This window comes from Centroberyx affinis, unplaced genomic scaffold, assembly GCF_046629955.1.
Source record: "Centroberyx affinis isolate AG114_WGS23_722 - 3 ecotype Tasmania unplaced genomic scaffold, CSIRO-AGI_Caff_v1 ptg002187l_1, whole genome shotgun sequence".
Lineage (NCBI taxonomy): Eukaryota > Metazoa > Chordata > Actinopteri > Beryciformes > Berycidae > Centroberyx > Centroberyx affinis.
The window spans coordinates 131,129-148,799 of record NW_027280495.1 but is presented as its reverse complement, the minus strand read 5'-3'; positions in this window follow the sequence as shown (position 1 = coordinate 148,799).

Below are 17,671 nucleotides of genomic sequence, written 5' to 3'. Positions count from 1 at the left end.
ACTTTCCTTCTTTTTCCACAGGCCTTCTCCCTTTTCGTTTTAAACTCCCTTCATGTTTCTACCTGTTTGCCTCCGCATCCTTACGTCATTAGGTTTTGGAAAAACACACGGTCTGTGTGTGAACACCGTCTCCTCTGACCTTTGACCGCAGCACTGCTGCTCTGCCATATTTTCAACACTGGTGGCATTTCCACTCATGCTGAGGAAAACAGAGAGAGATAGAGTTGTCATCTTTGATACAGCATGTCCTTGACTCAGCCTACCGACCAGCTTAACCTCGACTCGTGTCCCCACCTCACATAAATAATATGTCAAAAGCTAAATAAACATTTACTTGTACAGTGACCTGCAGCTCTTGAAGCCAAATGAACGTATTGTAAGAAAGGTATTGTAAGTAATATTCTTGATAACTATCTAAATTTTCATATTGATATGCCAATCAAAGGTTACTATAAATAGATTCAGTTTTGACTAGTCACTTAGCTTATCTCAAACTAAGTTAAGATGATGCCCTAAAGGATAACTGCAATTCTTAAAATTAAACATGTATTTTACTTTTTTTTCACTGCCCTTCTGTTTCTCATTTTGGTTTCTACATTTCCTCCAACTCGTTTTCTCTCTTTCTCTGTTTCTGCAATCTACACCACCCCTCTCTCTCGCTCTTTCTGTCTGTCTCATTTTCTCGTTTTCTCTCTTCCTGACATACATGCTCATTCTCCCTTGAAAGATTTCAGCTCCTGATGGCAGTGTTGTCACTGCAACCTCCTTACAAACACCCACTCATGGGGACACACACACACACACACTGTGTTAGTTCTCTGCAGTTCCTCTACCTCATTGACCACAGTGTAATACTTCATTAGCTATATGGCAGATTTTACCGTTATGAGTGAGATTAGCTTCCTTTGTCTCCTTTTAGCCTTTGAAAAGCTCCCTGCCATAAACCTTCTCCCTGCACAATCTGGTCACAAAGCCAATAACTTCAATGTCAAGAAATTTCATGTTTGCCAAGCCGTTTTTTATCCGCAATTCACTGCTTTATTCTCAGAAAGTGTGTGCTGGAATTGATCCATGGCCATATGATTGATGATGACTCTGCCTCTGAAAACTTTGCCACTTTGGGAAAATATATCAAGAATTCCTGGGGCAGTCAAATGTTTCTGTTTCTTTAGTATGAAATGGAGAAAACAGTCACATTACACATCTGAGACTGACAGAAGTATCAAATGGGTATGATGCTATTTTGTGAAAAGCTCATAAATGCTAAAAACAATATGCACAGTAATGTATTTATACATGTATTATCGCAATTTTGTAATATTAAACACATAACAATCCAGCTGCTTAAGGTGTTCCACAGAGGGCAGCTATTTTTCTTCCACTGGCTGTGCTAGGAGAGTTAAAAAATTCAGGAGGCAGACCAGGGCCGCAGAACTCCATTTTAAACCTTCTGAGAAATTTTCAGCACAATTGATCATTGTGCTTCATTTCACAAAGCAGAGAGCCTGAGGCACAGACAGGACTGTTCAGTGGCAGGAGGAGGGAAGGAAATCAGAAACTGTAAACCTGTCCAAGCTGGTCCACGTCTGTGTGGGCCGGCTCCCATTACACCCTGACAGGACGGTCACACTGCAAGCCGCTTGCTTGATGGATCGCTCTATTCTGACCGACTGTGGGCGGCGCGAGAGGCTCTGATTGCATCTGTGTAGCAGTCTGCAGCTACAAAGTTTTCAACAGGCAAATCATGTTTGTTTTTTTTGCTGTCATGTCATAATGTTACATTGTTTTAACAAGTAAACACAGCTAGCCGGCGAGCGGTAATTAGGGAGCATTAATCAAAAATAAACAGAAAAATCTCAACAACATTACTTTCAAGCATCCCATCGACCACAACGACGGATACAACCGCTCCCCAAACATCATTTTTTAGATGTTTATTCCTGTAGCCTTTCAAATACAAGTTGTAGAGAGCTGGGAAGCTTTGAATGGCTGTAATCAATTTCTCAGCCATTTTGCACTTGCCAGGCAGATCTATTGTTCATGCAACTTAATCACTTCGGTAGGGAAATGAGGAAGCGTGGCAATCTGATTGGCTGTTGTCGGCTGATGACTGTGGAAAATTCAGCTGTGGCCAACTGTTTTGTTTTTTGTTGACCGTCCACACAAATCGGCCGAGTTTCCCTGGTCACTCTGCTCCGTAGTAAATGAATGGACTTCGGGTGACTTGTTGATTGTGTTACTCACAGTGTGAATGCATGGTGGCACACACAAACACACACACACACACACACACACACACACACACACACACAGACACACACACACACACACACACACACACAGACACACACACACATAAATGTGCACTTCCAAAGCATCTCCCTGGTTGCCCTCTCTTCATTTTCACCTCACCCACTCTCATTTTCACACAATGAAGTGAGCATTTGTACTAATTTCATTCAAGCCTTTGTCTTGCAATTAAGGGCAGCCCTCTGCTGTATGTCATTACATCGAGCTCTCTGTAATGGTTTGCTGTTTAAGGTTTGTGCATTATTCACTTGAACACGATTGATTGGGGGATTGAATTGCAGGACTGATTGATCGGCGGGGTAGTAAAAAGGAATCCAAATGACCACTGAAACATAAGTGTGACTTATGGGTGGAGTATCCTCAGCAGGCCAAGGTTCATTTCATGTACTTGTGACAATTTGGGTTCAGATTCATCTCCCCACCTTTGGCAAGTCCATCTTTCTTGTCGCTCTCCCCTGTACACTGCCAAGGAAATGGCAGTGGGGTGGGGGCAGTTGAGGGCTTATTTTTCTTTGTTCTAAAGCTAATGTGTCATCTACTGGGGAAACGTGAGAAATAAGCATTAAAAACACCAGAGATAAATAAGGGAATTCAATGGGTTTTTTTCCCGATTTATGAAGCAAGGTGATCCAGGAACTATCAGGATTCAGTCCTGCACCATGCAATAAAGCTTTCAATAACAGTATCTGTAAAACTGCATATGTTGAATGCCTCATTTGAAGTGATAGATATATATTTAAAAAAAAGCATTCCAAGGTAACATACAACCTACTAGGTTGTAACTCATTTTGGTTATCCGATTTTACAGGACAACATGATGAAGACATTCTGTAGGAGCAGATTTATCTCCAGTAACAACAGGTTTAAGTATCACCTGGTTTGATAATCTTGAAATGGACCTCAAAACATCTGAACATAAATCGAGCCAAATTGGCCTCTACTGAGCTAACTCACGACTCATTAAAGGCGCCATATGTAGCATTTTTACACATTAATATATCATAGTCAAATTAAATGTGATGGATAAACATGTTGGACGTGATTTTTCCATCAGCCTTTCACTCATTCCACCTTGCACCATTGCAAGAAACTCTAAAAGCTTCAGCTCTAGATCGGAGATTTGCCATGAAATCCGACCCGGTGACCATCAATATAAAATGAGGTCTAGAGGCTGGTAGAGGCTGCCAATCTTCTTAGCGACGGTCTTGTTTGTTTACTGTAAGTATATTAATGTCTCCGAATTAATGTGGTAATGATTTATCAATGTTAAAATGCTAGACGCAGCACCTCTAATTGGTGCAATATTCGCAGAGATATCACAGTTATCACACTTGAAATGTCTGCCAAGGCCTGTGAACAGTCTTATGCTTCCAATAGATTCTTGTTCTTAGTCTTGGTGTCTCTGTCTCTGACTTGTTCTCTCTCTCTCTCTCTCTCTCTCTCTCTCTCTCTCTCTCTCTCTCTCTCTCTCTCTCTCTCTTTCTCTGTCTGTCTCTCTCTCTCTGTCTCTCCCCATCGCAGCAAAACAACGAATCCCTGTATTCCTGATTTTTCATTACTGCCTCTCCTGCTTTATCCCTCAAGGCTCATCTTCAGCTTTATGTTGTCTTTCTACTTCATCTTTTTTTTCTATTTATGCTTCTTTCTAATCTGTAACTGTATTGTGCGTGTGTATTTGTGTGTGGCAGGAAGTGCTGGACGCGCCCTTATTCTGTATTATAATAATCCCAGATTACACATAGATATTGTGTGTGTATGTGTGTGTGTGTGTGTGCATGCGTACCCTTGCATGTGTATTTATATTTGCATACAGTGGCACACATACATGTCTGTTTGCACTGCAATGTGTCTGTAATCTTGTTTTCTGCCACTCTGTGTACGTGTTTCTGTAATCTTGTGTCTTGTGATTTTTTCCATTGCAATCAGTGACCTCTGCACTTCCATAAATTGGTGTAAAATTCCACAATCCAGCCTCCAGAAAACACTAATCAGATCGCGCTTTTTCAATGCTGCTGTTCAATCTACATCACCCACAGCACCTGACCCAAATGTCACTTTCCATTTAGGGTGAAGGACTGGAAAAAAAGAAAAAAAAAAGAAAAAGAAAGCTGTCTGCTGGTGGGGACTTGAAAACCAAAAAATGTTGAAAATTATGACAGAGTAATCTTTGTAATGGCTTTTCCTTTCTATTGCTGTTTCTCCTGTTTTCAATACCACTCGTCTGTCAGAATGTCCAGCTATTCAAGACTCAGCTCGTTGTATTGTATACATTTGTGTGTGTATCAGCTGTAATGTATGTATTGTAAAGCTGAGCATTTGTGTATGTGTGTTAGCGGGTGTGTTTGTGTGTGTGTGTGCTGTTTGTATAATAAAATGTGCTGTTCCTATATTGCAGAGTCATTACAGGAGCCATCTTCCTTTTGCTGTGTGCTGTAAAGCCAGTGAATTTAAAAGCAAAGGACCAGGACCTTCTTGAGGGAAGAGAGGGGATTTAGAAATTAAAAAAAGGAAGAGAAAAAGGGCAATGATGAGTGACAGAACCAGTTTAATTATCAGTCTAGTGCAAAAGAAGAAAGTAGTCCTCCATCAAAATATGATAACATCAGTAGGGAATGAATTTTAAGACGTCAATATCAATGGAAATTCAAAACGTAAACTGTATGTGTTTGGCATATTAAGAGAGAGATGTAGAGCTACAGTATGCATGAGTTAGTCGTATGTGTATGTCTCTGTGAGTTGGCAAATATCTGCACTTGAGCTGGCATGGCCACTGTACCCTACTGGCTGCCAGCTGTCACTCAGGAAGATAGAAGGATGGAGGATGGAGAGCGAGAGAAGAGAGAGATAAAGGGAGTGGTGATGATATAAGGACAGGAGCCCCGAGGCTTTCTTTCTCTCTTGTTCCTCATTTGTCTCTCTCGTGATAACAGATAACATGGCAGCTCAAAAAGAAGAGAGAGGCTTGTTGAGAGGTCCCACATCAGGGAAATAAGGTGAAAATACAATGCAGAAGAATTAAAATGAGAGAAGGGGTGTTGAGCGTACTATGGGAGGGCAACTAACCATTTTTATTGTAGATGATGAGAATAGAATACTAAATAAGGCCATACCATAGTAATTCTGGATGCATTACTCCAAATGAATGCATCCCAAGGTCTACTATGACATTTAAGATATACAATGCAAAAATGTGGCATTTTATGCCCACGTTGAATTGCTGATTGCAGAGGACTACAGGTTTACCCACAGCCTGTTTTCTCACAGTATTCATTACTTCCCCAACTAATTAGGATAAACTAGAGAAAATAAAGATCCAGTGTACAAAGAGAAACTCCCCAAATTGTTAATACAGTGTGTTAAAATGTCACCAGAAAAAAAAAACATGTTGTAGTTTTACTTGTTCAAATTTGAGGAATAATTATTCTGATATGAAGAACAGATAGAGGCAGATTTTAGTCTGTAAAAACCGATGTTCACTACATCTTTTTTGGGTTGTGATTAGTCTTTTCCTCAAATTAGGGAGGCTGGTCCTCAGTTATGATACCACTGATGAAAACACACATTCATGAAAGTTAGGAATGCTTCCTACTCAATAACATGAGTGAACAAAGCAACGTGAAAGGTGTCCTCTTGATACCACATTATAACACACATTTGGCATTGCACTTCAATAAAATACACTTTTTGTGCTGCTCACAGAATGAAGCACTGCCAGTACTTAAGTCTAGCCTTCCTACTGCCATCCAACCAGAAGTACTGTATTGATTGTCATAGAGACTGAAGCAGTAGACTTCAAAATGTAAGAAATAATACACATTGGCTTATTTGGGTTCTCTGTGTCTCTGTAACATACAGAGAACTGCTTGGCCACCTATCCACAGTTTTAGACAAGATGTGAAGTTTCAGTTTTTATCTTTCTGGCATGACCGAACTTAGTACAGTAAATATTGATTTTGCAGGAAAATGTCCACACCTTCATTTTAAAGAGCAGATTGTTTTGTGCGTTTACTTGATAAATGAGGACCGCTGTGAACTCCTAACGGCGCCTGCTGTTCTAACAAGACGGCGTACAGTATCTGACGTCATGACTTCTCTCTCTGACTTTTGGACTATCAATCAACATACAGTCCCAGAGCTGCACAAAGGGGATTTCGGGTTAGTTTCTCAAAAAGGTGTCAACAGCATGTGCACTGAGGTTTGGATGGAAGATCAGCACATACTGCACCTTAGACCTGACATGAAGTGGCTTGATATTCTTTGCTCTGCTGCAGTAGATTTGCAGATTACAGGACTGGTAATGGCACATGCAACTTGCTCATGTCCCAACAATGGTTAATACCTGTGACCCATACTATATATTACAATTGATTATTTCTCTGCACTTTGGGTGATTCTTTTGATTTTGAATTGTCATGTTAAAAGCCTTTCCGGGACACTTTGGGCCTTGCGCTGGTAAAACGAGGTAAAACAATGCAAATTAGCCATGGGATGTAACAAGCTCTCTGATTGGTTAGAGAGCCGCACCCGCCTCATACCCTAGCGGAAAGGTTAAATGGAGAGGCTAAAAGGAGAAGCTAAATGACTAAGCAAATCGAATAGCTAATAGGAAAAGGAAAAGCAGCGGGGAAATGGAAATGCAAATGGGAAAGGAAATTGCCCTTTGATTAAAATCTGTATTCTTAATTCAATTTGTGAATCCAGTTATTTATTTCTCTTTTTAAACTGCATTTTCAAATAGATTTTTAAATTCCATTATTTATTTATGAATTCATGAATGTATTTTTAAATGATGTACTTATTGACTGTTTTATGGTTGTTTTTGTAAATCCCTTTTTAATTTGAACTATTTATTGATGGATTCATATTTCATTTGTAAATTCTTTTTATAATTCCTTTTTATTGCCCATTAAAATATCAAATATCAAATCGAATTACTTCATAATTTAGTCTATTTATTCATAGATTAATAAATTAATTTGTAAACAAATGTATTAATTCCTATTTTTATTGTACAATCAGTTATTAATTAATGAAATGCTTTATGACACTTGTGGTCCTCCATAGTTATCTAGTAGATAAATATCAGATATTCGTTCTTGTTCTTTCAGATTTCTGACAAAAACAATCTGAGCACATCTACCCAGGCGATTCATCAAACATAGGCCTACTGATTTCCATGATTTTCGGTGTGAATGGGTTTCACAGATCAGTAAACCGCGAGAGGACACATATTGTGAGGATTACTGGAAGATTAACACTCTTCAGCGTCCACTAATGTCACTCCTGTGGGGCCTGAAACCCCGTCAGAAACCTTCCTCCATGTCTCGTTGAGAGCTTCAATGCAAGAAAGCCCAAGCACCATCAGCTGTCTGCTATTTTGAATTTTAGAACTGAAATATCTCAGCTTTATGAATGTCTCTCTGTTTTCTGTACAAACCAGTACTGAGATTTTCAAAATCATGCAAAGAAATAGTAGATATGATTTCCACCTTTGGTTGTTAGCTTGTGGGCTTTCCCTTAGACCCACAAAATCTATTAGTCTTGCTAGTGTTAAGTAATAAAAATCTGAATTTTATAACCAGAGATATGAGAGCTTTAACACGGCATGAGCAATACTTCACAAATCTAGCCAGCGTAGACATGAAGGGGTAAAATTAAAGATTTTTGCTGGGTTGCATGAGGCTGTATGGTCTCAGAGTTGTTCGAGCTATGTGCAGATAAACAGATTGTGTTCTCTCATAGTTGTGTTCCAGTTTTGCTAAAACTGTTATGAGCTATATACTGTTCAAAAGATGCTGGTGTGGGCTCATTTGATCCACCAGTGTAACTGGTCTCTGAGGGAGGCAAACAGTTTTTGCTTGTAAAAAGTTGTTTGTCTTATCCGTTGTCTAAGCGATTACCCTCCTTACTGCAACATCATCCCCTCCTCCACTCGAAATACACACACACACACACACACACACACACACACACACACACACACACACACACACACACACACACACACAGTGCACTCACTCCCCCTTTATTTCGATACAAACCTGCTTTATTGAAACACACCCACACACACACACACACGCTATAGGATATGATGGACAAGGGATAACAGCACCCAGAATAGTATAGGTATAGTATAGGTCCAGCATAGGTCAGTGTATGTTCATCTGACAGAACATTATGCGTCATCGGAAAGCTGTTCTCAGACAAGGTTTTGTTTTTGTTTTTTGTAACTGCAAATGAATCTGACCAGCATTACATTTGTCAGAAACTTGCATTTATGGATCCGAGCCGTCTCTCAAATAAAGGAGAAATGAAAACTGAGTGAAGATGTGGTTTGGTTTTTTTTGTCTTTTACAGTAACATGGCAATATCTGAGGCAGAAATAAACAGTACTGACTGTGGTGGAGCAACACAGGCTCTGTTGAGACACAACAGTGTTTTTACTTCAACTCAGTAAACTCTCATAAGTGCAGCTTCAACTTATTGATGTCCGTTCCCACAAGAATTGTTATTCAACATGTGGGTGTGTGTTTTGTTTTGTTTTGGGTTTTTTTGCTTTCTTTTTTATTTCAGTTGATTTTATTATTACTGTTTTGGAAATGTTGTTATTATTTCATTATTATTTACTCATTATAATTTGATGTAATACATTTTGTTCTCTTCCTTCCTTCTCTCTCTTTTGTAATTTGTGTCAGTGTCTGTCAGTTTGGTATTGTTTATCTATACTGTCTATTATGTAAATTCTGTAGTAAAAGTAAAGCCTGATATTGGGAAACATACTGTACATGCTGATGACCCCACAACCATCAAACAGAGCTTTCATCTATAGATTAATTGGTCACTCGATATACTCAGCCTGATTGAAAGTAAAAAATAGTTACTCTGACCATAAAGTCTGAAGAAGTCTACAAAACACTGGGAAATAGTAAAACAACAATCATTTCTCAGAGGCAGAGCTGCTCTGGAGGCAGAAATAGTCTGATTGGTTGAGTTAAACCTCAATGGGCAGAGCCAAAGAACCACAGTTTTTCGGAGCGCAAGTTAGCTAACTGGCAAACTTGAATGGCAATGAAGGAACTCTTGTAAAATACAAATAAAAAATATAAATGGCAACGACTTTTCTTGGAAGGTCAGCAGACTAGCTAACTAGCTTACTCACTATGGGCTAGTATGGCTAGTTTGAACTTGGAACGTCAGCTAGGCTAAATTACACTAACCTACATAATATATAGTATGACTAGATTGCATTTTTGCAGTTAGTATCAAGAGCAGTAGGCTTCCTTTTCCTACTTCCTGACCTGTTGCCTTTTTCACTAGGCTGTTGCTTAGCCAAAAAAAGAAACTGCCGCAAGTTTGCCAGTTAGTTAACTTGCGCTCCAAATCACTGTGGTTCTTTGGCTCCGCCCACTGAGGTTTAACTCAACCTTATTTCTGCCTCCAGAGCAGCTCTGCCTCTGAGAAATATTTGTAGAAGTAAAACTCCAATCTGTGATTTGATTGCAGCTGTGGGTTGGTGCTATTTAACTTGTCTGGTAACGTTTCAGCGACAGGCTCAACAGGCTAGCACAAGTGTATGCATAATATTATAGAGCTTTATTACCTAAAACAGACAATTTGTGCCTAATTTTTCCTTCAGGAGTGTCCATACTGTAATCATCACTTATTTTTGTAGTGTTAAGATACATTGTGAGTTACTTCCTAAAATCATAAATCTATTCTCAACAAAAGTTGGTTAGCTCTCTACTTTGACAAGACTTTGCGATATCAAGAGGTTTTCCCCTGATAAAAGACATATAAATATTTTAAAAAAAGAAATATGGAGTTAATGCATGGAGGTAGTTTTCTTTGATCTCTCTTCCCATGTTTACCATGTCAACCCAAAGTAGATGGCTAATCTCACCATGACAGAGGCGTAACACAGCTGAGGTAATCAGGGGAAAGTTATGCACTGCACACACAGTAAGACTGAGGCACATCAGGGGAGGGAGCCCGGATCTCGCCTGCTCTTTTTAGTCATCTTATGAAATTGTCAATCTCCCATCTTTGCACCTGCACTGGCTGAGTTTCCATTTTATAATGTGAGTCAAAACCTCGAGTTAATGCCTCTTTTGCATATTTACCAATGCTCATGCTCTGATGTAACTGTCATTGGCGGTTATCTGGTGGGTACCTCCCATCACAGGCAATTTGTTCAATTAGGCTTAATGTGAATTCTGCGGTCCCAGAGCCGCCCCGCTCCGAACCCGCTTTCAATCTCACCATCAATCTCAACAAGAGGCTAAAGGCAGACCCATCTGGCTTGAAACAGCCCACTCAGAAGTTCAAAAACCAAACTGTATCAGCAAACAACGCTCGACACAGACGGCTGTGTGGTACTGACTCAAAGGCATTTTCCAAATCTAGAAATCGCTCTTCTGTTGTTTGGCTGATTGAATTTGGTGCCATATCATTTGTGCTCTTAACACCTTGCTGGTTCCTGTATGCAAATGATTCTTTATTCCTCGATTCAATCTGTTCAAATTATGATGGACTTGATGGGTTTTTTTTCAGTTATGTATGTGTATATATCCAGGCTATATTTTGAAATCCATGTTTTGCGAGCTAAGTCTCTTACTCTGTTAACTAGAAGCTAATGAGACTAAGGCTGAGTTTCAAACTTTACTACTTTAAGAAGTGATTATCAACAGTGATGAACAGCATTGTGCCTATGACAGCTGTGTCATAGTTACTCATGGTCATTATTATAGTTATATATATATATATATACTACTGCATGCATCACAGCACCTGAAAGGACTGTAAAATATTAGACTTTGCTACTGTTCATTTACATGGGTAAGCTATAGAAATATAGTCAGTATATGGGGAACCCTGAACTCTGAAGTGTGGCTTATAACCTGCCTTGGAGTAATACTGTTGATATACTGTATATGATTGTGTTTGATTTGCTGTTGTAGACTAGTATGCAAAGACTTGCTCTGGTGATTATGTGGAGCTGCTTGTAGCTTACTCCTTTGGCATGCTGGTGCTTTTTCAGTCCTGCTATCATTAGACACATGCAGCCTAAGTTTCCTTTGGTCTTAGACTCGCTCTGGAAATCTTCTGATTCACAACAAAAATGTGTCTTTTAGTGAAGACCACATTGTTAAATGTATTTATGAGCATCTTTCTGATGGCTATTCTTCTTCATTAGTATATTATATTCCATACTAATGAGCAATTAACATGTAAACAAGAAGAGAAATGTTTTCGTGTCCGTTTGTTTTTATTTGTCTTGGAAGGGTTTCGGTGTGAGTGAATGTGGTGATATTGCCATTCCCACTCTGTCAAACGTTGTTAAATAGCACTCGTAAAACTCAAGCGTCTGCAGCACAGGATGGCAGAAAGTTTACAATAAATGTCGGGATAAATCCATGAAAGACAGTGTTGCCAACTCTTCTCCAATGAAAGACACTAATGGCTGCTCAAAAACTAACTATAAGTCAACTAGATGATGCAATACATTCATTTACATATAAATGAAGTCAATGCATATTTTGATACTTTACTACATGAAAGAGAGAGAGTTTTTCTGAGTAGAGGCTGAGCTACGACTTGACTAAGCTTTGGAGATGTGACTGCTCAGTGAGCTGGAGGTTGAGAGAGACAACCTGTCACAAGCCGGCCCTCTCTTGTCTCCCAGCCAGCTGACTAACACCGATCCAATGAACCTCAGTTTTGTCAGCAGTAGTTCAACGTGCTGTTTACCCTGCAAATGTACAGCTAATTAGTTTGTGGTCATGGCCAAAGATAGTGGCTGTCCAGCTCAGCGCAGGCCTGTGGCAAGGATACTGGACACCAAGGACCTCCCTGTCTCTCCTATATTGCTTCCACTGGAGGAGAGAGGCGGTGTTTCTGCGGCCGCAACTGGCAAGTGGCTCAAAATTTGCTTTAGTCAAAACAGCCAAGTCTCCAGTGGCAAAATGAATTGAAAGTCCGACGTTGAACATTCTCACAGATATTCTTTAAAAACTGGAGGATTTGTCTGCGGATGCTTTTTAGAAATGAGATCAATAAGAGGTTCTGAAAAGTTGCTTTGTCTAGCCACAAAGTTGCCACATTGTCAACAGTGATGGAGAAGATTTAGAGCACAGCAGGTAGGTGGTATGCTTTGAGCAATACCTTTGCCATACAGATTTTTTTTTTTCACTCGCACTATTAGATTTGGCCTATTTTTCCCTACAAGTCAACGGGAAGAGCACTTCAATGATACATTTTCCAACAATGCTATGTAGGCATGTTTTATTTCATGGCAAATGGTCCATTTTGTAGCCATCATTTGAATATTTATGGTTACTCATGAATAATCTTCAGGTCCTGCTTCTCTACTTCACTAGAATATTGAGAATGTTTTTGCTCAAATGTTGATTTGATCTGTTGATTTGCCACTATGTTAGTGCAAATAACACCGTCTTGTGTGAAGGACTGCGAAGTAGTTGGCTTGCAATTACCAGTCCAGTAAATATTGAGTATAGGTAGCCAAAATCAAAATGAATTTAACTATGTGCTGCTTTAACCATGTTGCTCAGTCCACCTCTGGTCAATTCTGACTATTTCTACTTACTGCCCACTGAGACACTGCAAACCACCAATTTTTCAGCTGTAATGGCAACAATAGGGAGCGGGAAGGCTGTCATTCCTATAATGGCTGTGCCGTCATGAATATAATGGCTATGCAGTTATGTTTTATAGACAGGAAGGCCAAACATTCACAATGTGAGCAAGTACTAGCAGAGTGCAGCTAACTTGCTTGGGCTGAAACAGCCGCATTTCTACCTGTTTTTAAGATTATTTTTTGCTTTATTGCACAGTCTACAGCGGAGAGAGAGAGAGGGGGGGATGACATGCGACAAGGGTCTCAAGCTGGATTTGACCCCATGATGTCGCAGGTACATGGTACGCACCCTAACCAACTAAGCCACCAGGACACCCTATCACTTCTATCTTGTTGGTGTAAAATCTTTGATGTAGCATTTCCATGCCCACTTTTGACGGTGTTTACTTGCAACAGTCCTGCTGGGATGTGGTGTTTGTTGAAGTCGGACCCAGCGGTCTTGTCAAAGCTCAGTGTAAATTGACCCGGACAAAGGTCAAACATCAATAACGTCAATACGTCAACTGTCAGTAATTAATGTTACCTTGAATTTAGGACAGCTAATGATTTGGGAATAAAATAGGTCATCACTGGTAGCTACTTGCTAGCACCAACACTAGTTCCTGAGCTGCCGCAGGTTGTAAGGGATGATGTACAGCGAGATGGTCATTATCGCAAAATAAGCCCAGATGCGAATTGCACTAATGACCGTCTCCCTGTACATTATCCTGCTTATTACACAAAATATAGATTTAAAATTATTTAATCACAAGCTGAAGTACTTTACAAGCTTCTGCCAAAAAAGAAATGTTCCAGCAGGACAGCAACTATATAAACGTCTGTAGCTGGCATCTATGGCTACACTGTAGCACAACTGTAACCATTAAAAAATAACAACGCACACAAAGCCACTAAGTTTGACATTCAGTCTCTAACCAGCAACCAACAGTTCTCTGAATAAATTGAGTAATATTGGCAAAACCTTACATGTTTCTAAACTTGATCTAAAAGACATTGCTCCTTAACTACTGCAGAAATTAAGGAGTAACGTCTTTTAGAAATCAACAAAATCCACAAGACGTCTTGACTGCAGAGTGGTATGATTAGATGTGAAACAACTGCTATGTGAAAGAGCTGCCTGTTTTTCATAAATAAATATATGACATTTTTATTTGGTAGGATCGGCCCCTTGAGATGTCGCATCTCGTTTTCAAGATAAATAACAGACCTCAAAATGCGTTCATTGGCCAATCAGAATTGAGTATTCAAAAAAGCTGTGTGATAAAGCTCAATAGCATCCTCTAGCTGGTCGCAAAGATTCGGTTAACGCTTGCAAGGCAGTTATCTAGTTAGTTTTGGAATACTTTCTACCTCACAACAACAGCACAAACAGATAAAGTAAATAACACACTGAATACACAGGCCCAATACTACTCTAATATATTAAGGGCTTGCACTATATAATGTTCCTGCTATAGCTCTAAAAATTAGACCAAATTAGAATGCCACACTATTCAGTAACCATGTTAATGACTGGAGCGGGCGTCTAATAGCACTGGAAGAAGCCACTTTGTGCCTGAGCTGATCATGCAATTGCAAATCCTAATTGTTTGCATACATATTGAATTGTTGGTGAGGCCATGTAAATTAGAGGTAGCGCTCGATTCAGCAACACTTTGCAACATCAGCATCACAATTATCGTGGAACAAATGAGATATTTTGAAAGGTGTCGGTAAGTGTAATCAGTGTGGCTATTCAGCAAGACTGCCATCACTACTGCCAGACGCACGCAACGTTGCCAACAAGTCAGAGGGTAGTCCATCCAAGAATATCTCTTCCAACTTTTGGAAGATGAATTCCTTTGGAGGTACCATCTGTCTGTCTGTCGCCTGTGTGCCATACACTTGGGTTAAACCAAATTATTGCAGCAGGCAGTGTCTCAAGCCTCTCCAATTCCTTCTTTATATAGATCCTCATCGTCCTGTTTTGTTTCTCCTCTGTGAAATGCTCCTCTGTGGGAGTCTGCCATAGGCTACTCCCTCCAAATTTACCTTCAATTTGGTATTCATGCACCTGGGATTGTTTTATGAAGTGCAATGGCAATGCGTCTGGTTGGAACAGATGCACAGGGACTGGTCAATATCATCCTCTGAAATCCTTCCATGATCAAATGCGGATGCTTGAATGTTAGTTTAGCGAATCAAAAGTGATTAAACCAAGTGGGACCGAGGAACAGCCGCCTCCCAGAACTGTCCCACTGTTACCATGAGGTTGGCTCGTGGCTGGACAGGACATTTACTTTAGGAAGGCTTGATTTTTGAATGGATGCAAATTATGGCACAGACCATAGTAACAGGATGATCCAGAAAAAATATAAAAATTTGACCCATTTTGCTTGGTTGCACTATCTCCATTTTCCTTTCTAGATCATGCCCTAAAGGGCATGAAAGGAGCAGTGGAAGCAGATATGAGCTGTTGCCAATTTATTACAACCCTCCCTTTTTATATACAGTAACTGATACCTCTAAACCACAATATTTCTATTTTACATTTTCAGTTTTAGTGCAAGTGTATTCATTTCAGGTGAGTTGTTATACCATCCAACAGCTTTTACCAACTTAATGACAGATTCATGGGCAGACACTGTGGGAGGCATTTGCTGCGCAAATAATATGCAATAATTCAGAGTGTCTACATGCCTTTGCAGATCAGTCAATGGAAACCAGGCTATGGAGGGGAGGGGAGGTTGAGGTTATCACAGTCTTCAGCTTTACTGGAACTCGCCTGACCAACTTTCCAATCACGTCATTTAGCCCCAATCCAGCATTTTTGGATTATGATAAAAAATTGGAGTATATTCTCATTGATTATTACAGCATTATCTTGCAGATAGATTTTGAATTAGAATAGAAAGATTTTGCATCTTTGTTGATGCAACTGTAACTCAAAGTAGCCTTTTGTACCCTAATAATTACACATTACAAGTGCAAATGTTATTAGAGAGGTGTTGCAGTTGTAGCCTAAACTAATATTTTGCAGCTTCAAAATGCACTTTGTTCTTGTATGAAGACCTGCGCCAATCAATGCCCAATCTCTATGTCTTTTGATGGTGTGTCTTCCCCCTTTGTTTAAATTTATATTCCGGACTGGGCCTTCAAACCAGAGCTCACAGCTTACATCTGACTGCCAGCCATTCACTGACACCAACATGCATCTTCAATCAAGTGGTCTGGCAAAATGCAAATAGTCGATTGTAATGTTCTACAGGCCTAATTATTTCTCCAGCCGTGCCATCGACAGAGAAAAAAATGTGTCAAATACTTGTTGGGCACATAATGCACAATAAAACACCAAAGTGGCGCGGTGAGATTTGCCAGACCGATGATGAACAGCATAGTGGCAGTCCGCTTACATCAATCAAGGCTCACCTACCGGATAGTCCTTTGCATTTCCACGCTTTCTCTCCACTGTGTTTGATGCAAAGTCCCTCAGATTTTGGCCGCCCTTTTTTTTCGCAAGGATCCTCCGATGTCCTCCAGAGACAGGTGTGACCACAACCTCGCCTTGTTGTATTCCCATATGTTGTCGCCAGTGCAATTATGAATGCTCGAGTTCATCAGTCACTGAATAGCCCGCGATCATGTGCTGCCAGCTCCTTTCTCTGCCTCCTCTCTGTAACTGCTCCCTCCGCCCGATTATCTCCCCGCTGCGGCACTGGCTATGGTAATACAGATAAATAAAACGTGCTTGACATGTTGGCGAACTTGTGCCTTAAATTATGGTAATTAGTCGTCGGGCCGATCCTTGCCTGTTCATCCGTGCACCTCTGCAAATATGCTCGCTCTCAGCTGTCCGCTATTTGCAGTGAATAAATCGCCCTGAGCCGCTGAAACGTGTTTTATTCTGTGAAATTTCTCCCCATCTGCCAGCTGACGCTCGAGAATCACAGAGGATGAGAGGAGAGGAGCGAGAGGCTGAGGCGTAAAGGATGGAGAGGTTTAAAGGAGAGCGAGTCGGCTAAAACACATTTGGGAAAGACTTTTCTCTATATGTCCTTTGAATAACAGTGAGGACGGCGCATATTTTCCCAAATCCCTATCTCTCTCAGTGTCTCTCTCTCTCTCTCTCTCTCTCTCTCTCTCTCTCACACACACACACACACACTCCTTTCGCTGTCTCTCAGCTGTTCGTTGTGTTTATTCATTGAAAGTGTAGGGTATTTCAGAGAAAGACAGCAAAGATCAATATATGTTATAAATGCAGATTCAACCAAATTATCTATCTATCTAGCTATCTATCTATCTATATATCTATCTATCTATCTATCTAGGCTATATGTCTGTCTATCTACCCAGTGAGCAATTTTACAATGATAGCCGTTTAAAAGATTTAGGCTAAAATGAGGCTACATAGTGTTTAAAAGTGAAAGTTAGTCTATGTCTATAGACTATGTCCTCTGAGATAAATTACAAAAATAATGCATTATCTTGTACTTCTCTGGTGCACATTTTTTTTTAATATTTACAGCAGTTTATGCATTGCTTGAAAATGCAGTCAGTTATTTAGTGCTTGGTCTAACACTGGGCTATACATTGCCAAAAAAAATCCTGGGCTATATGAGAGCTGTAACATAGATGCAACATTGAAATGATGTCCAGTGCTCAGTGGCTATCTATGCAAATGCATGTTAGTCTCCTCCATTCACCACACCTGCAGTGTGTTTGTCT